This window comes from Pseudophryne corroboree (assembly GCF_028390025.1).
Source record: "Pseudophryne corroboree isolate aPseCor3 chromosome 7 unlocalized genomic scaffold, aPseCor3.hap2 SUPER_7_unloc_7, whole genome shotgun sequence".
NCBI lineage: Eukaryota > Metazoa > Chordata > Amphibia > Anura > Myobatrachidae > Pseudophryne > Pseudophryne corroboree.
The window spans coordinates 516,202-537,669 of NW_026967616.1; the positions used below are offsets into that span (position 1 = coordinate 516,202).

General features: G+C 47.6%; 23 non-coding genes and 3 pseudogenes across 23 annotated transcripts; 11 read left to right on the plus strand and 15 right to left on the minus strand.

The window, feature by feature from the left end:
- Nucleotides 1-4,632: 4,632 nt before the first annotated feature.
- On the minus strand, nucleotides 4,633-4,796 carry LOC134987147 (U1 spliceosomal RNA). Its single transcript, XR_010192870.1, has one exon. It is a non-coding gene; the product is annotated as a U1 spliceosomal RNA (small nuclear RNA).
- A 443-nt stretch (nucleotides 4,797-5,239) lies between these two features.
- LOC134987099 (U1 spliceosomal RNA) lies at nucleotides 5,240-5,402 on the minus strand. Its single transcript, XR_010192825.1, has one exon. It is a non-coding gene; the product is annotated as a U1 spliceosomal RNA (small nuclear RNA).
- Nucleotides 5,403-5,554: 152 nt separating this feature from the next.
- On the minus strand, nucleotides 5,555-5,718 carry LOC134987134 (U1 spliceosomal RNA). Its single transcript, XR_010192857.1, has one exon. It is a non-coding gene; the product is annotated as a U1 spliceosomal RNA (small nuclear RNA).
- A 671-nt stretch (nucleotides 5,719-6,389) lies between these two features.
- Nucleotides 6,390-6,552, minus strand: LOC134987111 (U1 spliceosomal RNA). Its single transcript, XR_010192838.1, has one exon. It is a non-coding gene; the product is annotated as a U1 spliceosomal RNA (small nuclear RNA).
- A 152-nt stretch (nucleotides 6,553-6,704) lies between these two features.
- On the minus strand, nucleotides 6,705-6,868 carry LOC134987140 (U1 spliceosomal RNA). The gene has a single exon (XR_010192864.1). It is a non-coding gene; the product is annotated as a U1 spliceosomal RNA (small nuclear RNA).
- A 1,079-nt stretch (nucleotides 6,869-7,947) lies between these two features.
- Nucleotides 7,948-8,111, plus strand: LOC134987091 (U1 spliceosomal RNA). Its single transcript, XR_010192818.1, has one exon. It is a non-coding gene; the product is annotated as a U1 spliceosomal RNA (small nuclear RNA).
- A 152-nt stretch (nucleotides 8,112-8,263) lies between these two features.
- Nucleotides 8,264-8,426, plus strand: LOC134987114 (U1 spliceosomal RNA). Its single transcript, XR_010192841.1, has one exon. It is a non-coding gene; the product is annotated as a U1 spliceosomal RNA (small nuclear RNA).
- A 671-nt stretch (nucleotides 8,427-9,097) lies between these two features.
- Nucleotides 9,098-9,261, plus strand: LOC134987143 (U1 spliceosomal RNA). The gene has a single exon (XR_010192867.1). It is a non-coding gene; the product is annotated as a U1 spliceosomal RNA (small nuclear RNA).
- Nucleotides 9,262-9,413: 152 nt separating this feature from the next.
- Nucleotides 9,414-9,576, plus strand: LOC134987112 (U1 spliceosomal RNA). Its single transcript, XR_010192839.1, has one exon. It is a non-coding gene; the product is annotated as a U1 spliceosomal RNA (small nuclear RNA).
- Nucleotides 9,577-10,247: 671 nt separating this feature from the next.
- Nucleotides 10,248-10,411, plus strand: LOC134987150 (U1 spliceosomal RNA). The gene has a single exon (XR_010192874.1). It is a non-coding gene; the product is annotated as a U1 spliceosomal RNA (small nuclear RNA).
- Nucleotides 10,412-10,563: 152 nt separating this feature from the next.
- Nucleotides 10,564-10,726, plus strand: LOC134987095 (U1 spliceosomal RNA). Its single transcript, XR_010192821.1, has one exon. It is a non-coding gene; the product is annotated as a U1 spliceosomal RNA (small nuclear RNA).
- Nucleotides 10,727-11,397: 671 nt separating this feature from the next.
- LOC134987163 (U1 spliceosomal RNA) lies at nucleotides 11,398-11,561 on the plus strand. Its single transcript, XR_010192887.1, has one exon. It is a non-coding gene; the product is annotated as a U1 spliceosomal RNA (small nuclear RNA).
- A 152-nt stretch (nucleotides 11,562-11,713) lies between these two features.
- On the plus strand, nucleotides 11,714-11,876 carry LOC134987122 (U1 spliceosomal RNA). Its single transcript, XR_010192848.1, has one exon. It is a non-coding gene; the product is annotated as a U1 spliceosomal RNA (small nuclear RNA).
- A 671-nt stretch (nucleotides 11,877-12,547) lies between these two features.
- Nucleotides 12,548-12,711, plus strand: LOC134987161 (U1 spliceosomal RNA). The gene has a single exon (XR_010192885.1). It is a non-coding gene; the product is annotated as a U1 spliceosomal RNA (small nuclear RNA).
- A 152-nt stretch (nucleotides 12,712-12,863) lies between these two features.
- LOC134987131 (U1 spliceosomal RNA) lies at nucleotides 12,864-13,005 on the plus strand (annotated as a pseudogene).
- Nucleotides 13,006-13,693: 688 nt separating this feature from the next.
- LOC134987088 (U1 spliceosomal RNA) lies at nucleotides 13,694-13,857 on the plus strand. Its single transcript, XR_010192814.1, has one exon. It is a non-coding gene; the product is annotated as a U1 spliceosomal RNA (small nuclear RNA).
- Nucleotides 13,858-15,932: 2,075 nt separating this feature from the next.
- On the minus strand, nucleotides 15,933-16,095 carry LOC134987096 (U1 spliceosomal RNA). Its single transcript, XR_010192822.1, has one exon. It is a non-coding gene; the product is annotated as a U1 spliceosomal RNA (small nuclear RNA).
- A 152-nt stretch (nucleotides 16,096-16,247) lies between these two features.
- On the minus strand, nucleotides 16,248-16,411 carry LOC134987162 (U1 spliceosomal RNA). The gene has a single exon (XR_010192886.1). It is a non-coding gene; the product is annotated as a U1 spliceosomal RNA (small nuclear RNA).
- A 695-nt stretch (nucleotides 16,412-17,106) lies between these two features.
- Nucleotides 17,107-17,248, minus strand: LOC134987119 (U1 spliceosomal RNA; annotated as a pseudogene).
- Nucleotides 17,249-17,400: 152 nt separating this feature from the next.
- LOC134987146 (U1 spliceosomal RNA) lies at nucleotides 17,401-17,564 on the minus strand. Its single transcript, XR_010192869.1, has one exon. It is a non-coding gene; the product is annotated as a U1 spliceosomal RNA (small nuclear RNA).
- Nucleotides 17,565-18,235: 671 nt separating this feature from the next.
- On the minus strand, nucleotides 18,236-18,398 carry LOC134987130 (U1 spliceosomal RNA). The gene has a single exon (XR_010192854.1). It is a non-coding gene; the product is annotated as a U1 spliceosomal RNA (small nuclear RNA).
- Nucleotides 18,399-18,550: 152 nt separating this feature from the next.
- On the minus strand, nucleotides 18,551-18,713 carry LOC134987089 (U1 spliceosomal RNA). The gene has a single exon (XR_010192816.1). It is a non-coding gene; the product is annotated as a U1 spliceosomal RNA (small nuclear RNA).
- Nucleotides 18,714-19,408: 695 nt separating this feature from the next.
- LOC134987126 (U1 spliceosomal RNA) lies at nucleotides 19,409-19,550 on the minus strand (annotated as a pseudogene).
- A 152-nt stretch (nucleotides 19,551-19,702) lies between these two features.
- Nucleotides 19,703-19,866, minus strand: LOC134987137 (U1 spliceosomal RNA). The gene has a single exon (XR_010192860.1). It is a non-coding gene; the product is annotated as a U1 spliceosomal RNA (small nuclear RNA).
- Nucleotides 19,867-20,536: 670 nt separating this feature from the next.
- On the minus strand, nucleotides 20,537-20,699 carry LOC134987107 (U1 spliceosomal RNA). The gene has a single exon (XR_010192833.1). It is a non-coding gene; the product is annotated as a U1 spliceosomal RNA (small nuclear RNA).
- Nucleotides 20,700-20,851: 152 nt separating this feature from the next.
- LOC134987136 (U1 spliceosomal RNA) lies at nucleotides 20,852-21,015 on the minus strand. Its single transcript, XR_010192859.1, has one exon. It is a non-coding gene; the product is annotated as a U1 spliceosomal RNA (small nuclear RNA).
- Between the last annotated feature and the right edge of the window lie 453 nt (nucleotides 21,016-21,468).

Below are 21,468 nucleotides of genomic sequence, written 5' to 3' on the forward strand. Positions count from 1 at the left end.
ATGAGACATATCCTCCTCCTTAGATTTTGTAACACTTCTGGGCTAAAGCTGCCTACTCTTGGGAACTTCTCCCCATCATGTACCGTCATTCTCTCCCATTCATCACATAAAACCTCTGTGTGTGAACCGTATTTTTCACACATTACGTACCTTGCCGACCCGATTGGTCGGTTTACTGAATCAACCCGAACCGAGGTTGATCGCCCCCTACCTGAACAATTGGCCCCCATACCTGTAGGTGTTGCTTTCACCACCTCTGACCTTCAATCAGGGTCTTCAGCGAACCCTTACAAAAACCAAAATGTTCAAGATAGGCTGACGGTGGCGGTTTACCGAGTACCTCACTCACTCGCCCACGCCGACCAATACGACCTACACACTGCCCTAGTGCTGGCGTACTCGACCCAGGGCCCCTATGAACCTTCGTTTACTGGAACATGTGAGTGTGATCCGCAGAGCATTAACCCTTTCTAGTAACTGTTGGTTGTTGGATAATTCCTGAGTGACCAGCGAACTTCCCTTCAGAAAATAAAAAATTACACAAATCACGTCAGAATGTACAAATAGTGTTTATGACCCGTTTCGTACACAAATGGTACTGGTCAGATTAACTAATGCACACAATTACGTGCGGTACAATCAGTCTGCACATAAGCAACTAATCTTATGTGCAGAGCGACCAGTGGAATCGAAAATTGCGGCTGCGAATTCCTTCAGCATGAGCTTTAATGGCCTATATGGGTTCTGCACCAACCCCCTGGGTTGTGCTCTTTTCTCTATTTATAGCGGACTTCCTTGTCTGCTGTACCTGGACCTCCTGGTCAATTCCGGACCTCCTGGTCTGTGCTACAATAGACCTCCTGGTCTGCTATACTCTAATGCTCAGATTTTATGTTTAACAAAGGATGCCTCCCTTGCCACCATGCACGTCACTTACATGTATGTACCCTGCGAGAACTCGACTTCTTGTGGTTCAACCTCAAAAAATTGTATAAACTTATATATGCAAACACTCACTCACCACATGTACACTTTTGTTTCTATTTCTATTTCTGCGCAGAAATTTTCTTTCCTTTAGACCAGATGTGTTGTAAATTTGGAGAAGGATCTGTTAATCTAAATTTCGGACACTAAAATAGATTTGCGCTATTTATCGCGTTGCCACCTTTTCGCCTGTTACAATAACACTAGCGTGTGATTTGAGTTACGTGGGCGTACCCGGACGCTCCGTTGCGTAATATACGCTGCGTGCGTCGGCCTTTGAGTTGCGTACGCGAGTCTCACCCTTTGTTAGAGACACGTGTACACAAAGCAAATATCCACCGTAACACAATTTTACACGTTTATCAATGTAGATGATCCTCGATCATCTACCGAACACCACACCAATCTCTCCTTGTATCTTTAGGTAGAGCTGCGTGCGTGCTTTTCAATTTACACCTTAATGTATTACTTTTACTCTTTAACTATGAAATAGCGGCAAATCTCTCTTAGCACGTTTATCAATTATAAAATGGCAAACAGAAGAGTGATATATGAAAATACACGAAAATGAAAAGAAATGCAGATATGTGCGTGCGTACGCAAGACAGAAATAAACAGTTTTAAAAGACACTAGCGTGTTGTTCTTACCTCCGGTTCCGGATTCCCTCAGCACCCTTTACTAAGCGAAGCAGACGCTTATCCAGACAGCACTACGAGGAATATGACCTCCCGCCCTTTGCTGATGGATAATGTCTGCTGAAATTACCTAGTGCAGATATGTGAAGGACGGACGAGCCGCCAATTGATAAAGCTAAATATTTATCTTACTTAAAACCCTTTAAGAGGCCTAAGAACACTGTACGCTATTGACGTCTGGAGTACCGTAAGGGTACGCACGTTGCGTAACAATCGCTTAGCGTAGCGTACGCTCGGGACCACGAGGAGATCACCAGCGGCGCAGACGCTCACAATGTTAAACCTTTACATGTAAACCATGAACAATGTATTATACAGGAAAAACCTTAGTGTAATGGTGGGGTGTAGATGCAACACAATGTTACCTTATTAACTTAAAGCTGTTCGAGCGTCTCCGACAGACCAGAGAATACTTAACACCCTAAGAAATACACAAATGCCGGGCTTAGGGTCTAACGCCTTATATGAATGTTATACTTGCAAAAGAATAATACAATACAAGTCATACACTACCAATATAACATAGACTAACTAACCAGATAACTACACAGGAAATACAATACAATACAAGTACGTTTAAGGAAAAAAATGAGAGAAAGAGGAGAGGAGAGAGAGAGAGAGATATGGCCCACAATACCAATAAAGACAATATGATTGCGGAGAAAAACTTACGCCCAAGGGGAACGATCGCATGCGCCTCTGGATATCCAGCTCCCGATTATCAGCAATGAGAACCGTTGAAGAGTGAGAGCTGGATATGATCGGCTTGTCTATTTATGCCCCACACACACAATACAATTCAATGGTCCCTACAATCTCATTGTTCATTGGACACAGGAATTCGTCTTCGCATTATAACAAAAGGTTATAGGTTGATTCATACAGGTGGGCTGTGACTATTTCCAACTGCTCAGGTGGGTGGGAAACTAGGTTTCCCGCCGCATGGATAAGTAAGTGCAAATAATAGTAAAAGTACATAAACTTCTTATGTCCATAACTATTCGCACGAGCGATTAATCTGCTTCAAACCAACACCGGAATATTGCTAATTAAATACTCTTCCGATGGATACTAAACACCACTGTATGACTCATGTCTGACCCTTCGTATCAAACAAAGAGGGATCTCTCTGTCCATGAACATGCTATATTAACTAAACTTTCAGATTCTATCAAAGGGACCATAATCTACAAAATACATTATATGGTTAAAATATATATCGATTGAGTCGCCCGCTAGACGCATACAAACTCTACCGTAAATCCGCATATCGTGCGCCTGCGGGTGCACGCGACTGCGAGTATGCGCACGCACGGGAGAGCTCTTGCACGCGCAGCGGGAGCTCGCATGAGGTGCAGATATGGCAGTGTGCATAGTGATATTTTTCTGACTTTGACAGTTTTATATAAGTAAATGGGGATCCTTAGTGCTGAGTCTCTGAATTATGTATATGTGATTATAGATATGAGGTATTGATTGAAAGATTATAGGTTAATCTGTATATAGATTATATATTTTCTGTTATTTTTTAAACCACCTTGTTGCTTATTTTATTATTATTTTTAATCACCATGTTGCTTATTTTTATATTATGAAATGCCTTTATATGTGCAATTGCAATTAGAAAGTTGTTCCATATGTGAGTCATTACATGTATGCATCCAATTAGTACATGTATGTATCCAATCAACTAATTAGTAATACTATTGGTCCGGTGCATTTTAAAAAGAGCCTGCTAGGCTGCTGATGTATCCTCTGACGAAACCGCTCTTGGATAACAGCGGAGAAACGCGTAAGAAAGGTGATTACAGGACACTCTGATTGCTGAGATATAAGCCCGTTCATGAACGAGCTACATCACGGCGGACGTCTGATGTAAAGACAGCGGTGAAGGGGAAAAAGCAATTTGAGACCGAGCAAAAGGAGGTCTCTACCCCACGGCAGGGAGAAATATCCCGACCGCGAGTGCCAATATGATCCAGCCAAGGTTAACGGGGGTCGTAGCATACCGCTGTGTTTCACCAACCATCACAGCGCTCTCCCCCTGTTTTCTTTCATTACTCACGTGAGTTACATATGAACTTTAACTGCAGTAAATAAGAGGCGTTGGTTACAACTGTTGCTGTTCATCCACAAGAAGGAATTTAATGTATCAATTACAATTGGAAAGTAACGAATAAATTACAACAGCTGTATCCAGGAGGATTTTTTGGACACTTTAATAAACATTCCGTTGTCATCAAGGGCAATATGAAATAGATCCTGATTACATTTAGATATGGATAGTGGTGCCTATATATGTTGACTCCATTGTATTTTATTGAATGTGGGTTTCTTCTGTCTATATATATTTTTTAAAAATAAGGAGCTTGTATATTTTATTTTTTGCGCTCCCTTTATAACAAATGTGATTATCTTTAAAATTTGGTTTATTATTGGTAGAACAGTACTACCTATGGGAGCAGCATTTTATAATATATGGTGAAAATTAATAGATGTATAAAGATTAAATAAGCAACAAATTGGTGAAATAGATAAGTTTTGAAAGGAGCGCTGGGTTCTATATATATATATTGACATTTGGTTATATATATGTATAGACTTTATAAATTCTTGACAGAGATGTGCCTGAGCAGCGGCCCTCCCCAGCCCTATCCCAAATCATACTTATTTTGCATAGGCTGGGGAGGGCCGCTGCTCAGGCATACCGCAGGAGCAGCACACCCAGAGTGCAATGGGTGAGCCTTGCCCTGGGAGAAGCACCTTCATGATCATAGTATCTCACCTGGCAGGTAAGTAGGAGTTGGGCTAGAGCTGGGGAGGGTCGCTGCTCGGGCACCCCCCTGTCAAGTGAAGGAGATCCAACTGAGGCAGCACAAGGGAACTCTCGAAAGAGGAACAAGGCTAGAGGAAGATCTGAGACAAAGAAATTTGACTTTTACCAGAGCTGACCAGAGGAAAGCACAAACACAGTCCCCCACTACCACAAATAATGCAGTCAAGTTTCCCACATTTGGGGAAATCACAGGGGTCAGCATACCCAGAATGCAATGAATGAACCTCACCCTGGGAGAAAAATCTTCATGACCATGGTATCTCCTATGCAAAATAAGTATGATTTGGGATAGGGCTGGGGAGGGCCGCTGCTCAGGCATATCTCTGTCAAGTAAAGGAGATTCGTCTGCATATGAAAAGAGAAAAGGGGCGTGCAGGGCATGGCGGCCTTTTGCGGCGCTTGGATGACCCCTAGCTCGCATTAAGCACCTCCACCCTCCTTCGGTGTGGGGCTCATGTTGGCTATGCCCCAGCCCCTGAAGCATTCAAGCTGATTTCTTGCAGCAGCTGGGCACTGTAACAGCTCCAGAGCTACTCTGTAAGGCAAGTAAAAGGGCGTGGGCCCTGCAGCACTACCTGTAGTTTGCATTGTGCGTTGGAAGGCACAAAGTAAGCAGACGGGAGAAGTCAGGATAGTGCGCAAGGGCATAGAAGGGAGCAGCTCAAGAAAAGAGAAGTGGAAACAGACAGCAAACTAGGCTGGAGAGAGACCTGAGACAAAGAGATCTGAATTATACGAGAGCCGACCAGGGGAAACACAAATTATGCAGTCAAGTTTCCCACATTTGGGGAAATCACAGGAGCAGCACACCCAGAGTGCAATGGGTGAGCCTTGCCCTGGGAGAAGCACCTTCATGATCATAGTATCTCACCTGGCAGGTAAGTAGGAGTTGGGCTAGAGCTGGGGAGGGTCGCTGCTCGGGCACCCCCCTGTCAAGTGAAGGAGATCCAACTGAGGCAGCACAAGGGAACTCTCGAAAGAAGAACAAGGCTAGAGGAAAATCTGAGACAAATAAATCTGACTTTTACCAGAGCTGACCAGAGGAAAGCACAAACACAGTCCCCCACTACCACAAATAATGCAGTCGAGTTTCCCACATTTGGGGAAATCACAGGGGTCAGCATACCCAGAATGCAATGAATGAACCTCACCCTGGGAGAACAATCTTCATGACCATGGTATCTCCTATGCAAAATAAGTATGATTTGAGATAGGGCTGGGGAGGGCCGCTGCTCAGGCACATCTCTGTCAAGTAAAGGAGATTCAACTGAGGCAGCACAAGGGAACTCTCATCTGGGGACAACAACTCCAGGGAGAACACATATTTTCAGATGAACATGGGAGGGCAGAAGGCTGCCTAATACTGAAGCACCCCCAAACAACAAACCAAATGCAACAACTAGTGCAAGCATTCCTGGGGGAAGGCCTGCAGCAGATGGATTTGCATATGGTGATGTCATCCAAGCAGTGAGTCAAAGTTGGCTTCAACCCTCGTCTGCATATGAAAAGAGAAAAGGGGCGTGCAGGGCATGGCGGCCTTTTGCGGCGCTTGGAAGACCACTAGTTCGCATTAAACACCTCCACCCTCCTTCGGTGTGGGGCTCATGTTGGCTATGCCCCAGCCCCTGAAGCATTCATGCTGATTTCTTGCAGCAGCTGGGCACTGTAACAGCTCCAGAGCTGCTCTGTAAGGCAAGTAAAAGGGTGTGGGCCCTGCAGCACTACCTGTAGTTCGCATTGTGCGTTGGAAGGCACAAATTAAGCAGACGGGAGAAGTCAGGATAGTGCGCAAGGGCATAGAAGGGAGCGGCTCAAGAAAAGAGAAGTGGAAACAGACAGCAAACTAGGCTGGAGAGAGACCTGAGACAAAGAGATCTGAATTATACGAGAGCCGACCAGGGGAAACACAAATTATGCAGTCAAGTTTCCCACATTTGGGGAAATCACATGAGCAGCACACCCAGAGTGCAATGGGTGAGCCTTGCCCTGGGAGAAGCACCTTCATGATCATAGTATCTCACCTGGCAGGTAAGTAGGAGTTGGGCTAGAGCTGGGGAGGGTCGCTGCTCGGGCACCCCCCTGTCAAGTGAAGGAGATCCAACCGAGGCAGCACAAGGAAACTCTCGAAAGAAGAACAAGGCTAGAAGAAGATCTGAGACAAATAAATCTGACTTTTACCAGAGCTGACCAGAGGAAAGAACAAACACAGTCCCCCACTACCACAAATAATGCAGTCGAGTTTCCCACATTTGGGGAAATCACAGGGGTCAGCATACCCAGAATGCAATGTATGAACCTCACCCTGGGAGAACAATCTTCATGACCATGGTATCTCCTATGCAAAATAAGTATGATTTGGGATAGGGCTGGGGAGGGCCGCTGCTCAGGCACATCTCTGTCAAGTAAAGGAGATTCAACTGAGGCAGCACAAGGGAACTCTCATCTGGGGACAACAACTGCAGGGAGAACACATATTTTCAGATGAACATGGGAGGGCAGAAGGCTGCCTAATACTGAAGCACCCCCAAACAACAAAACAAATGCAACAACTAGTACAAGCATTCCTGGGGGAAGGCCTGCAGCAGATGGATTTGCATATGGTGATGTCATCCAAGCAGTGGGTCAAAGTTGGCTTCAACCCTCGTCTGCATATGAAAAGAGAAAAGGGGCGTGCAGGGCATGGCGGCCTTTTGCGGCGCTTGGATGACCCCTAGTTCGCATTAAACACCTCCACCCTACTTCGGTGTTGGGCTCATGTTGGCTATGCCCCAGCCCCTGAAGCATTCAAGCTGATTACTTGCAGCAGCTGGGCACTGTAATAGCTCCAGAGCTGCTCTGTAAGGCAAGTAAAAGGGTGTGGGCCCTGCAGCACTACCTGTAGTTCACATTGTGCGTTGGAAGGCACAAAGTAAGCAGACGGGAGAAGTCAAGATAGTGCGCAAGGGCATAGAAGGGAGCGGCTCAAGAAAAGAGAAGTGGAAACAGACAGCAAACTAGGCTGGAGAGAGACCTGAGACAAAGAGATCTGAATTATACGAGAGCCAACCAGGGGAAACACAAATTATGCAGTCAACTTTCCCACATTTGGGGAAATCGCAGGAGCAGCACACCCAGAGTGCAATGGATGAGCCTTGCCCTGGGAGAAGCACCTTCATGATCATCTATTAATTTTCACCATATATTATAAAATGCTGCTCCCATAGGTAGTACTGTTCTACCAATAATAAACCAAATTTTAAAGATAATCACACTTGTTATCAAGGGAGCGCAACAAATATATAAGCAACAAATTGGTGAAATAGATACGTTTTGATAGGAGCGCTGGGTTCTATATATATATATTGACATTTGGTTATATATATGTATAGACTTTATAAATTCTTGACAGAGATGTGCCTGAGCAGCGGCCCTCCCCAGCCCTATCCCAAATCATACTTATTTTGCATAGGAGATACCATGGTCATGAAGATTGTTCTGCCAGGGTGAGGTTCATTCATTGCATTCTGGGTATGCTGATCCCTGTGATTTCCCCAAATGTGGGAAACTGGACTGCATTATTTGTGGTAGTAAGGGACTGTGTTTGTGCTTTCCTCTGGTCAGCTCTGGTAAAAGTCAGATTTCTTTGTCTCAGATCTTCCTCTAGCCTTGTTCTTCTTTCGAGAGTTCCCTTGTGCTGCCTCAGTTGGATCTCCTTCACTTGACAGGGGGGTGCCCGAGCAGCGACCCTCCCCAGCTCTAGCCCAACTCCTACTTACCTGCCAGGTGAGATACTATGATCATGAAGGTGCTTCTCCCAGGGCAAGGCTCACCCATTGCACTCTGGGTGTGCTGCTCCTGCGGTTTCCCCAAATGTTGGACACTTGACTGCATAATTTGTGTTTCCCCTGGTCGGCTCTCGTATAATTCAGATCTCTTTGTCTCAGGTCTCTCTCCAGCCTAGTTTGCTGTCTGTTTCCACTTCTCTTTTCTTGAGCCGCTCCCTTCTATGCCCTTGCGCACTATCCTGACTTCTCCCGTCTGCTTACTTTGTGCCTTCCAACGCACAATGCAAACTACAGGTAGTGCTACAGGGCCCACGCCCTTTTACTTGCCTTACAGAGCAGCTCTGGAGCTGTTACAGTGCCCAGCTGCTGCAAGAAATCAGCTTGAATGCTTCAGGGGCTGGGGCATAGCCAACATGAGCCCCACATCGAAGGAGGGTGGAGGTGTTTAATGCGAACTAGGGGTCATCCAAGCGCCGCAAAAGGCCGCCATGCCCTGCACGCCCCTTTTCTCTTTTCATATGCAGACGAGGGTTGAAGCCAACTTTGACCCACTGCTTGGATGACATCACCATATGCAAATCCATCTGCTGCATGCCTTCCCCCGGGAATGCTTGCACTAGTTGTTGCATTTGGTTTGTTGTTTGGGGGTGCTTCAGTATTAGGCAGCCTTCTGCCCTACCATGTTCATCTGAAAATATGTGTTCTCCCTGCAGTTGTTGTCCTCAGATGAGAGTTCCCTTGTGCTGCCTCAGTTGAATCTCCTTTACTTGACAGAGATGTGCCTGAGCAGCGGCCCTCCCCAGCCCTATCCCAAATCATACTTATTTTGCATAGGAGATACCATTTTCATGAAGATTGTTCTCCCAGGGTGAGGTTCATTCATTGCATTCTGGGTATGCTGACCCCTGTGATTTCCCCAAATGTGGGAAACTCGACTGCATTATTTGTGGTAGTGGGGGACTGTGTTTGTGCTTTCCTCTGGTCAGCTCTGGTAAAAGTCAGATTTATTTGTCTCAGATTTTCCTCTAGCCTTGTTCTTCTTTCGAGAGTTCCCTTGTGCTGCCTCAGTTGGATCTCCTTCACTTGACAGGGGGGTGCCCGAGCAGCGACCCTCCCCAGCTGTAGCCCAACTCCTACTGATCTGCCAGGTGAGATACTATGATCATGAAGGTGCTTCTCCCAGGGCAAGGCTCACCCATTGCACTCTGGGTGTGCTGCTCCTGTGATTTCCCCAAATGTGGGAAACTTGACTGCATAATTTGTGTTTCCCCTGGTCGGCTCTCGTATAATTCAGATCTCTTTGTCTCAGGTCTCTCTCCAGCCTAGTTTGCTGTCTGTTTCCACTTCTCTTTTCTTGAGCCGCTCCCTTCTATGCCCTTGCGCACTATCCTGACTTCTCCCGTCTGCTTACTTTGTGCCTTCCAACGCACAATGCAAACTACAGGTAGTGCTGCAGGGCCCACGCCCTTTTACTTGCCTTACAGAGCAGCTCTGGAGCTGTTACAGTGCCCAGCTGCTGCAAGAAATCAGCTTGAATGCTTCAGGGGCTGGGGCATAGCCAACATGAGCCCCACATCGAAGGAGGGTGGAGGTGTTTAATGCGAACTAGGGGTCATCCAAGCGCCGCAAAAGGCCGCCATGCCCTGCACGCCCCTTTTCTCTTTTCATATGCAGACGAGGGTTGAAGCCAACTTTGACCCACTGCTTGAATGACATCACCATATGCAAATCCATCTGCTGCAGGCCTTCCCCCAGGAATGCTTGCACTAGTTGTTGCATTTGGTTTGTTGTTTGGGGGTGCTTCAGTATTAGGCAGCCTTCTGCCCTACCATGTTCATCTGAAAATATGTGTTCTCCCTGCAGTTGTTGTCCCCAGATGAGAGTTCCCTTGTGCTGCCTCAGTTGAATCTCCTTTACTTGACAGAGATGTGCCTGAGCAGCGGCCCTCCCCAGCCCTATCCCAAATCATACTTATTTTGCATAGGAGATACCATGGTCATGAAGATTGTTCTCCCAGGGTGAGGTTAATTCATTGCATTCTGGGTATGCTGACTCCTATGATTTCCCCAAATGTGGGAAACTCGACTGCATTATTTGTGGTAGTGGGGGACTGTGTTTGTTCTTTCCTCTGGTCAGCTCTGGTAAAAGTCAGATTTATTTGTCTCAGATCTTCCTCTAGCCTTGTTCTTCTTTCGAGAGTTTCCTTGTGCTGCCTCGGTTGGATCTCCTTCACTTGACAGGGGGGTGCCCGAGCAGCGACCCTCCCCAGCTCTATCCCAAATCTTACTTACCTGCCAGGTGAGATACTATGATCATGAAGGTGCTTCTCCCAGGGCAAGGCTCACCCATTGCACTCTGGGTGTGCTGCTCCTGCGATTTCCCCAAATGTGGGAAACTTGACTGCATAATTTGTGTTTCCCCTGGTCGGCTCTCGTATAATTCAGATCTCTTTGTCTCAGGTCTCTCTCCAGCCTAGTTTGCTGTCTGTTTCCACTTCTCTTTTCTTGAGCCACTCCCTTCTATGCCCTTGCGCACTATCCTGACTTCTCCCGTCTGCTTAATTTGTGCCTTCCAACGCACAATGCGAACTACAGGTAGTGCTGCAGGGCCCACACCCTTTTACTTGCCTTACAGATCAGCTCTGGAGCTGTTACAGTGCCCAGCTGCTGCAAGAAATCAGCTTGAATGCTTCAGGGGCTGGGGCATAGCCAATATGAGCCCCACACCGAAGGAGGGTGGAGGTGTTTAATGCGAACTAGGGGTCTTCCAAGCACCGCAAAAGGCTGCCATGCCCTGCACGCCCCTTTTCTCTTTTCATATGCAGACGAGGGTTGAAGCCATCTTTGACCCACTGCTTGGATGACATCACCATATGCAAATCCATCTGCTGCAGGCCTTCCCCCAGGAATGCTTGCACAAGTTGTTGCATTTGGTTTGTTGTTTGGGGGTGCTTCAGTATTAGGCAACCTTCTGCCCTCCCATGTTCATCTGAAAATATGTGTTCTCCCTGGAGTTGTTGTCCCAAGCTGAGAGTTCCCTTGTGCTGCCTCAGTTGAATCTCCTTTACTTGACAGAGATGTTCCTGAGCAGCGGCCCTCCCCAGCCCTATCCCAAATCATACTTATTTTGCATAGGAGATACCATGGTCATGAAGATTGTTCTCCCAGGGTGAGATTCAGTCAATGCATTCTGGGTATGCTGACCCCTGTGATTTCCCCAAATGTGGGAAACTTGACTGCATTATTTGTGGTAGTTGGGGACTGTGTTTGTGCTTTCCTCTGGTCAGCTCTGGTAAAAGTCAGATTTCTTTGTCTCAGATCTTCCTCTAGCCTTGTTCTTCTTTCGAGAGTTCCCTTGTGCTGCCTCAGTTGGATCTCCTTCACTTGACAGGGGGGTGCCCGAGCAGCGACCCTCCCCAGCTCTAGCCCAACTCCTACTTACCTGCCAGGTGAGATACTATGATCATGAAGTTGCTTCTCCCAGGGCAAGGCTCACCCATTGCACTCTGGGTGTGCTGCTCCTGCGGTTTCCCCAAATGTTGGACACTTGACTGCATAATTTGTGTTTCCCCTGGTCGGCTCTCGTATAATTCAGATCTCTTTGTCTCAGGTCTCTCTCCAGCCTAGTTTGTTGTCTGTTTCCACTTCTCTTTTCTTGAGCCACTCCCTTCTATGCCCTTGCGCACTATCCTGACTTCTCCCGTCTGCTTAATTTGTGCCTTCCAACGCACAATGCGAACTACAGGTAGTGCTGCAGGGCCCACGCCCTTTTACTTGCCTTACAGAGCAGCTCTGGAGCTGTTATAGTGCCCAGCTGCTGCAAGAAATCAGCTTGAATGCTTCAGGGGCTGGGGCATAGCCAACATGAGCCCCACACCGAAGGAGGGTGGAGGTGTTTAATGCGAACTAGGGGTCATCCAAGCACCGCAAAAGGCCGCCATGCCCTGCATGCCAATTTTCTCTTTTCATATGCAGACGAGGGTTGAAGCCAACTTTGACCCACTGCTTGGATGACATCACCATATGCAAATCCATCTGCTGCAGGCCTTCCCCCAGGAATGCTTGCACTAGTTGTAGCATTTGGTTTGTTGTTTGGGGGTGCTTCAGTATTAGGCAGCCTTCTGCCCTCCCATGTTCATCTGAAAATATGTGTACCTCCTGCAGTTGTTGTCCCCAGATGAGAGTTCCCTTGTGCTGCCTCAGTTGAATCTCCTTTACTTGACAGAGATGTGCCTGAGCAGCGGCCCTCCCCAGCCCTATCCCAAATCATACTTATTTTGCATAGGAGATACCATGGTCATGAAGATTGTTCTCCCAGGGTGAGGTTCATTCATTGCATTCTGGGTATGCTGACCCATGTGATTTCCCCAAATGTGGTAAACTTGACAGCATTATTTGTGGTAGTGGGGGACTGTGTTTGTGCTTTCCTCTGGTCAGCTCTGGTAAAAGTCAGATTTCTTTGTCTCAGATCTTCCTCTAGCCTTGTTCTTCTTTCGAGAGTTCCCTTGTGCTGCCTCAGTTGGATCTCCTTCACTTGACAGGGGGGTGTCCGAGCAGCGACCCTCCCCAGCTCTAGCCCAACTCCTTCTTACCTGCTAGGTAAGATACTATGATCATGAATGTGCTTCTCCCTGGGCAAGGATCACCCATTGCACTCTGGGTGTGCTGCCCCTGTGATTTCCCCAAATGTGGGAAACTTGACTGCGTAATTTGTGTTTCCCCTGGTCGGCTCTCATATAATTCAGATCTCTTTGTCTCAGGTCTCTCTCCAGCCTAGTTTGCTGTCTGTTTCCACTTCTTTTTTCTTGAGCCCCTCCCTTCTATACCCTTGTGCACTATCCTGACTTCTCCTCCCATCTGCTTACTTTGTGCCTTACAATGCACAATGCAAACTACAGGTAGTGCTGCAGGGCCCACACCCTTTTACTTGCCTTACAGAGCAGCTCTGGAGCTGTTACAGTGCCCAGCTGCTGCAAGAAATCAGCTTGAATGCTTCAGGGGCTGGGGCATGGCCAACATGAGCCCCACACAGAAGGAGGGTGGGGGTATTTAATGCAAACTAGGGGTCATCCAAGCGCCGCAAAAGGCCGCCATGCCCTGCATACCCCTTTTCTCTTTTCATATGCAGACGAGGGTTGAAGCCAACTTTGACCCACTGCTTGGATGACATCACCATATGCAAATCCATCTGCTGCAGCCTTCCCCCAGGAATGCTTGCACTAGTTGTTGCATTTGGTTTGTTGTTTGGGGGTGCTGCAGTATAAGGCAGCCTTCTGCCCTCCCATGTTCATCTGAAAATATGTGTTCTCCCTGCAGTTGTTGTCCCCAGATGAGAGTTCCCTTGTGCTGCCTCAGTTGAATCTCCTTTACTTGACAGAGATGTGCCTGAGCAGCGGCCCTCCCCAGCCCAAATCATACTTATTTTGCATAGGCGATACCATGGTCATGAAGATTGTTCTCTCAGGGTGAGGTTCATTCATTGCATTCTGGGTATGCTGACCCCTGTGATTTCCCCAAATGTGGGAAACTTGACTGCATTATTTGTGGTAGTGAGTGACTGTGTTTGTGCTTTCCTCTGGTCAGCTCTGGTAAAAGTCAGATTTCTTTGTCTCAGATCTTCCTCTAGCCTTGTTTTTCTTTCGAGAGTTCCCTTGTGCTGCCTCAGTTGGATCTCCTTCACTTGACAGGGGGCTGCCCGAGCAGCGACCCTCCCCAGCTCTAGCACATGTAAGTTTGTTTTTATTTTACTACATTGTGGTTTGTGGCTCTATACCATGTAATGCATGTCTTTTAACAGTAGTCAAGTCTTCCAATGTGCTTGTTAGTGAAACCCAATACATAGCTTTATTTTATTTTGTTTCTTCAAATATTGAATGCATATGTCTTATAACTTTTTTTTTCAATATATAAACATTTTTATTATAAGATTTTCAATGACACAAGTACATCCAAGTTGCAGATTATGGGTTGTGAAGGACAAATCAACCATATAAACAATTTAAGCAATTTAAATTGCATGCAGGTAGTAGAATATCAAACTCCTTGGATGAGAGTTGGTCGTAATAAACTAGGATAGAAAAGAATAAAGTAGAAAATAAGATTTTAAACCTACCGGTAAATCTTTTTCTCGTAGTCCGTAGAGGGTGCTGGGGACTCCGTAAGGACCATGGGGATAGACGGGCTCCGCAGGAGACATGGGCACTTTAAGAAAGACTTTAGTTCTGGGTGTGCACTGGCTCCTCCCTCTATGCGCCTCTATGCCACAGTTAGAGAAACTGTGCCCAGAGGAGACTGACAGTATGAGGAAAGGATTTTGTTAATCCAGGGCAAGATTCATACCAGCCACACCAATCACACCGTATAACTTGTGATAAACTACCCAGTTATGAGTATGAAAAAACAACATACTGTAGCATCAGTGCAGGACCGATGCAACTATAACATAACCCTTATTGAAGCAATAACTATATACAAGTATTGCAGAAGTAGTCCGCACTTGGGACGGGCGCCCAGCATCCTCTACGGACTACGAGAAAAAGATTTACCGGTAGGTTTAAAATCTTATTTTCTCTAACGTCCTAGAGGATGCTGGGGACTCCGTAAGGACCATGGGGATTATACCAAAGCTCCAAAACGGGCGGGAGAGTGCGGATGACTCTGCAGCACCGATTGAGCAAACATGAGTTCCTCCTCAGCCAGGGTATCAAACTTATAGTATTTTGAAAAGGTGTTTGAACCTGACCAAGTAGCAGCTCGACACAGCTGTAGTGCCGAGACCCCTCGGGCAGCCGCCCAAGGAGAGCCCACTTTCCTCGTGGAATGGGCCTAGACCGATTTCGGTAACTGCAATCCAGCCATAGAATGCGCTTGCTGAATCGTGTTACAAATCCAGCGAGCAATAGCCTGCTTTGAAGCAGGGGCACCAATCTTGTTGGTTGCATACAGGACAAACAGCGCTTCAGTTTTCCTGACTCTAGCCGTCCTGGCCACGTAAATTTTCAAAGCCCTGACCACATCAAGTAACTCGGAATCCTCCAAGTCACGCGTAGCCAAAGGCACCACAATAGATTGGTTCATATGAAAAGATGAGACCACTTTTGGTAGGAATTGAGGATGGGTCCGCAATTCCGCTCTATCCACATGGAACACCAAATATGGGCTTTTATGTGACAAAGCCGCTAATTCCGACACTCGCCTAGCCGAAGCCAAGGCTAATAACATGACCACCTTCCACGTGAGATATGTTAACTCCACCGTTTTAAGGCTGCTAAAAACTGCTAGCGAGCAATCAACTCAGAATGACCCCCATAGTGTATTGCAAGAAAATATCTGTAAATCCAATGGTACCGTAAGTGCGGTATATACTTGCACTTCTTTGCGGGGCGAGAACATCTCCCCTAAGTGAAGTCAGCCCTATGAATAGAGTTTGTGTGATCCCTGTGCAGCAGTCACAGAAAGGGTTCATCTCTGCAGTTTGTCACTCAAATTACATTGTTGCATTTTTTCTAGAAGTGGATCTGAGAGCTGTTACCCGCAGACGAGCTACAATAATTATCCTGGGATAGTGCGCAAGGGCATAGAAGGGAGCGGCTCAAGAAAAGAGAAGTGGAAACAGACAGCAAACTAGGCTGGAGAGAGACGTGAGACAAAGAGATCTGAATTATACGAGAGCCGACCAGGGGAAACACAAATTATGCAGTCAAGTTTCCCACATTTGGGGAAATCGCAGGAGCAGCACACCCAGAGTGCAATGGGTGAGCCTTGCCCAGGGAGAAGCACCTTCATGATCATAGTATCTCACCTGGCAGGTAAGTAGGAGTTGGGCTAGAGCTGGGGAGGGTCGCTGCTCGGGCACCCCCCTGTCAAGTGAAGGAGATCCAACTGAGGCAGCACAAGGGAACTCTCGAAAGAAGAACAAGGCTAGAGGAAGATATGAGACAAAGAAATCTGACTTTTACCAGAGCTGACCAGTGGAAAGCACAAACACAGTCCCTCACTACCACAAATAATGCTGTCAAGTTTCCCACATTTGGGGAAATCACAGGGGTCAGCATACCCAGAATGCAATGAATGAACCTCACCCTGGGAGAACAATCTTCATGACCATGGTATCTCCTATGCAAAATAAGTATGATTTGGGATAGGGCTGGGGAGGGCCGCTGCTCAGGCACATCTCTGTCAAGTAAAGGAGATTCAACTGAGGCAGCACAAGGGAACTCTCATCTGGGGACAACAACTGCAGGGAGAACACATATTTTCAGATGAACATGGGAGGGCAGAAGGCTGCCTAATACTGAAGCACCCCCAAACAACAAACCAAATGCAACAACTAGTGCAAGCATTCCTGGGGGAAGGTCTGCAGAAGACGGATTTGCATACGGTGATGTCATCCAAGCAGTGGGCCAAAGTTGGCTGGAACCCTCATCTGCATATGAAAAGAGAAAAGGGGTATGCAGGGCATGGCGGCCTTTTGCCGCGCTTGTATGACCCCTAGTTTGCATTAAATACCCCCACCCTCCTTCTGTGTGGGGCTCATGTTGGCCATGCCCCAGCCCCTGAAGCATTCAAGCTGATTTCTTGCAGCAGCTGGGCACTGTAAAAGCTCCAGAGCTGCTCTGTAAGGCAAGTAAAAGGGTGTGGGCCCTGCAGCACTACCTGTAGTTTGCATTGTGCATTGTAAGGCACAAAGTAAGCAGACGGGAGGAGAAGTCAGGATAGTGCACAAGGGTATAGAAGGGAGGGGCTCAAGAAAAAAGAAGTGGAAACAGACAGCAAACTAGGCTGGAGAGAGACCTGAGACAAAGAGATCTGAATTATATGAGAGCCGACCAGGGGAAACACAAATTACGCAGTCAAGTTTCCCACATTTGGGGAAATCACAGGGGCAGCACACCCAGAGTGCAATGGGTGATCCTTGCCCTGGGAGAAGCAACTTCATGATCATAGTATCTCACCTGGCAGGTAAGTAGGAGTTGGGCTAGAGCTGGGGAGGGTCGCTGCTCGGGCAGCCCCCTGTCAAGTGAAGGAGATCCAACTGAGGCAGCACAAGGGAACTCTCGAAAGAAGAACAAGGCTAGAGGAAAATCTGAGACAAAGAAATCTGACTTTTACCAGAGCTGACCAGAGGAAAGCACAAACACAGTCCCCCACTACCACAAATAATGCAGTCGAGTTTCCCACATTTGTGGAAATCACAGGGGTCAGCAAACCCAGAATGCAATGAATGAACCTCACCCTGGGAGAACAATCTTCATGACCATGGTATCTCCTATGCAAAATAAGTATGATTTGGGATAGGGCTGGGGAGGGCCGCTGCTCAGGCACATCTCTGTCAAGTAAAGGAGATTCAACTGAGGCAGCACAAGGGAACTCTCATCTGGGGACAACAACTGCAGGGAGAACACATATTTTCAGATGAACATGGGAGGGCCGAAGGCTACCTAATACTGAAGCACCCCAAAACAACAAACAAAATGCAACAACTAGTGCAAGCATTCCTGGGGGAAGGCCTGCAGCAGATGGATTTGCATATGGTGATGTCATCCAAGCAGTGGGTCAAAGTTGGCTTCAACCCTCGTCTGCATATGAAAAGAGAAAAGGGGCGTGCAGGGCATGGCAGCCTTTTGCGGCGCTTGGATGACCCCTAGCTCGCATTAAACACCTCCACCCTCCTTCGGTGTGGGGCTCATGTTGGCTATGCCCCAGCCCCTGAAGCATTCAAGCTGATTTCTTGCAGCAGCTGGGCACTGTAACAGCTCCAGAGCTGCTCTGTAAGGCAAATAAAAGTGTGTGTGACCAGCAGCACTACCTGTAGTTCGCATTGTGCGTTGGAAGGCAAAAAGTAAGCAGACGGGAGAAGTCAGGATAGTGCGCAAGGGCATAGAAGGGAGCGGCTCAAGAAAAGAGAAGTGGAAGCAGACAGCAAACTAGGCTGGAGAGAGACCAGAGACAAAGAGATCTGAATTATACGAGAGCCGACCAGGGGAAACACAAATTATGCAGTCAAGTTTCCCACATTTGGGGAAATCGCAGGAGCAGCACACCCAGAGTGCAATGGGTGAGCCTTTCCCTCGGAGAAGCACCTTCATGATCTTAGTATCTTACCTGGCAGATAAGTAGGAGTTGGGCTAGAGCTGGGGAGGGTCGCTGCTCGGGCAGCCCCCTGTCAAGTGAAGGAGATCCAACTGAAGCAGCACAAGGAAACTCTCGAAAGAAGAACAAGGCTAGAGGAAGATCTGAGACAAAGAAATCTGACTTTTACCAGAGCTGACCAGAGGAAAGCACAAACACAGTCACTCACTACCACAAATAATGCAGTCAAGTTTCCACATTTGGGGAAATCACAGGGGTCAGCATACCAAGAATGCAATGAATGAACCTCACCCTGGGAGAACAATCTTCATGACCATGGTATCTCCTATGCAAAATAAGTATGATTTGGGATAGGGCTGGGGAGGGCCGCTGCTCAGGCACATCTCTGTCAAGTAAAGGAGATTCAACTGAGGCAGCACAAGGGAACTCTCATCTGGGGACAACAACTGCAGGGAGAACACATATTTTCAGATGAACTTGGGAGGGCAGAAGGCTGCCTAATACTGAAGCACCCCCAAACAACAAACCAAATGCAACAACTAGTACAAGCATTCCTGGGGGAAGGTCTGCAGAAGACGGATTTGCATACGGTGATGTCATCCAAGCAGTGGGCCAAAGTTGGCTGGAACCCTCATCTGCATATGAAAAGAGAAAAGGGGTATGCAGGGCATAGCGGCCTTTTGCGGCGCTTGGATGACCCCTAGTTCGCATTAAATACCCCCACCCTCCTTCTGTGTGGGGCTCATGTTGGCCATGCCCCAGCCCCTGAAGCATTCAAGCTGATTTCTTGCAGCAGCTGGGCACTGTAACAGCTCCAGAGCTGCTCTGTAAGGCAAGTAAAAGGGCGTGGGCCCTGCAGCACTACCTGTAGTTTGCATTGTGCATTGTAAGGCACAAAGTAAGCAGACGGGAGGAGAAGTCAGGATAGTGCACAAGGGTATAGAAGGGAGGGGCTCAAGAAAAAAGAAGAGGAAACAGACAGCAAACTAGGCTGGAGAGAGACCTGAGACAAAGAGATCTGAATTATATGAGAGCCGACCAGGGGAAACACAAATTACGCAGTCAAGTTTCCCACATTTGGGGAAATCACAGGGGCAGCACACCCAGAGTGCAATGGGTGATCCTTGCCCAGGGAGAAGCAACTTCATGATCATAGTATCTCACCTGGCAGGTAAGTAGGAGTTGGGCTAGAGCTGGGGAGGGTCGCTGCTCGGGCACCCCCCTGTCAAGTGAAGGAGATCCAACTGAGGCAGCACAAGGGAACTCTCGAAAGAAGAACAAGGCTAGAGGAAAATCTGAGACAAAGAAATCTGACTTTTACCAGAGCTGACCAGAGGAAAGCACAAACACAGTCCCCCACTACCACAAATAATGCAGTCGAGTTTCCCACATTTAGGGAAATCACAGGGGTCAGCATACCCAGAATGCAATGAATGAACCTCACCCTGGGAGAACAATCTTCATGACCATGGTATCTCCTATGCAAAATAAGTATGATTTGGGATAGGGCTGGGGAGGGCCGCTGCTCAGGCACATCTCTGTCAAGTAAAGAAGATTCAACTGAGGCAGCACAAGGGAACTCTCATCTGGGGACAACAACTGCAGGGAGAACACATATTTTCAGATGAACATGGGAGGGCAGAAGGCTGCCTAATACTGAAGCACCCCCAAACAACAAACCAAATGCAACAACTAGTGCAAGCATTCCTGGGGGAAGGCTGCAGCAGATGGATTTGCATATGGTGATGTCATCCAAGCAGTGGGTCAAAGTTGGCTTCAACCCTCGTCTGCATATGAAAAGAGAAAAGGGGCGTGCAGGGCATGGCGGCCTTTTGCGGCGATTGGATGACCCCTAGTTCGCATTAAACACCTCCACCCTCCTTCGGTGTGGGGCTCATGTTGGCTATGCCCCAGCCCCTGAAGCATTCAAGCTGATTTCTTGCAGCAGCTAGGCACTGTAACAGCTCCAGAGCTGCTCTGTAAGGCAAGTAAAAGGGTGTGGGCCCTGCAGCACTACCTGTAGTTCGCATTGTGCGTTGGAAGGCACAAATTAAGCAGACGGGAGAAGTCAGGATAGTGCGCAAGGGCATAGAAGGGAGCGGCTCAAGAAAAAAGAAGTGGAAATAGACAGCAAACTAGGCTGGAGAGAGACCTGAGACAAAGAGATCTGAATTATACGAGAGCCGACCAGGGGAAACACAAATTATGCAGTCAAGTTTCCCACATTTGGGGAAATCGCAGGAGCAGCACACCCAGAGTGCAATGGGTGAGACTTGCCCTGGGAGAAGCACCTTCATGATCATAGTATCTCACCTGGCAGGTAAGTAGGATTTGGGATAGAGCTGGGGAGGGTCGCTGCTCGGGCACCCCCCTGTCAAGTGAAGTAGATCCAACTGAGGCAGCACAAGGGAACTCTCGAAAGAAGAACAAGGCTAGAGGAAAATCTGAGACAAAGAAATCTGACTTTTACCAGAGCTGACCAGAGGAAAGCACAAACACAGTCCCCCACTACCACAAATAATGCAGTCGAGTTTCCCACATTTGGGGAAATCATAGGGGTCAGCATACCCAGAATGCAATGAATGAACCTCACCCTGGGAGAACAATCTTCATGACCATGGTATCTCCTATGCAAAATAAGTATGACTTGGGATATGGCTGGGGAGGGCCGCTGCTCAGGCACATCTCTGTCAAGTAAAGGAGATTCAACTGAGGCAGCACAAGGGAACTCTCATCTGGGGACAACAACTGCAGGGAGAATACATATTTTCAGATGAACATGGGAGGGCAGAAGGCTGCCTAATACTGAAGCACCCCCAAAAAACAAACCAAATGCAACAACTAGTGCAAGCATTCCTGGGGGAAGGCCTGCAGCAGATGGATTTGCATATGGTGATGTCATCCAAGCAGTGGGTCAAAGTTGGCTTCAACCCTTGTCTGCATATGAAAAGAGAAAAGGGGCGTGCAGGGCATGGCGGCCTTTTGCGGCGCTTGGATGACCCCTAGTTCGCATTAAACACCTCCACCCTACTTCGGTGTGGGGCTATGCCCCAGCCCCTGAAGCATTCAAGCTGATTTCTTGCAGCAGCTGGGCACT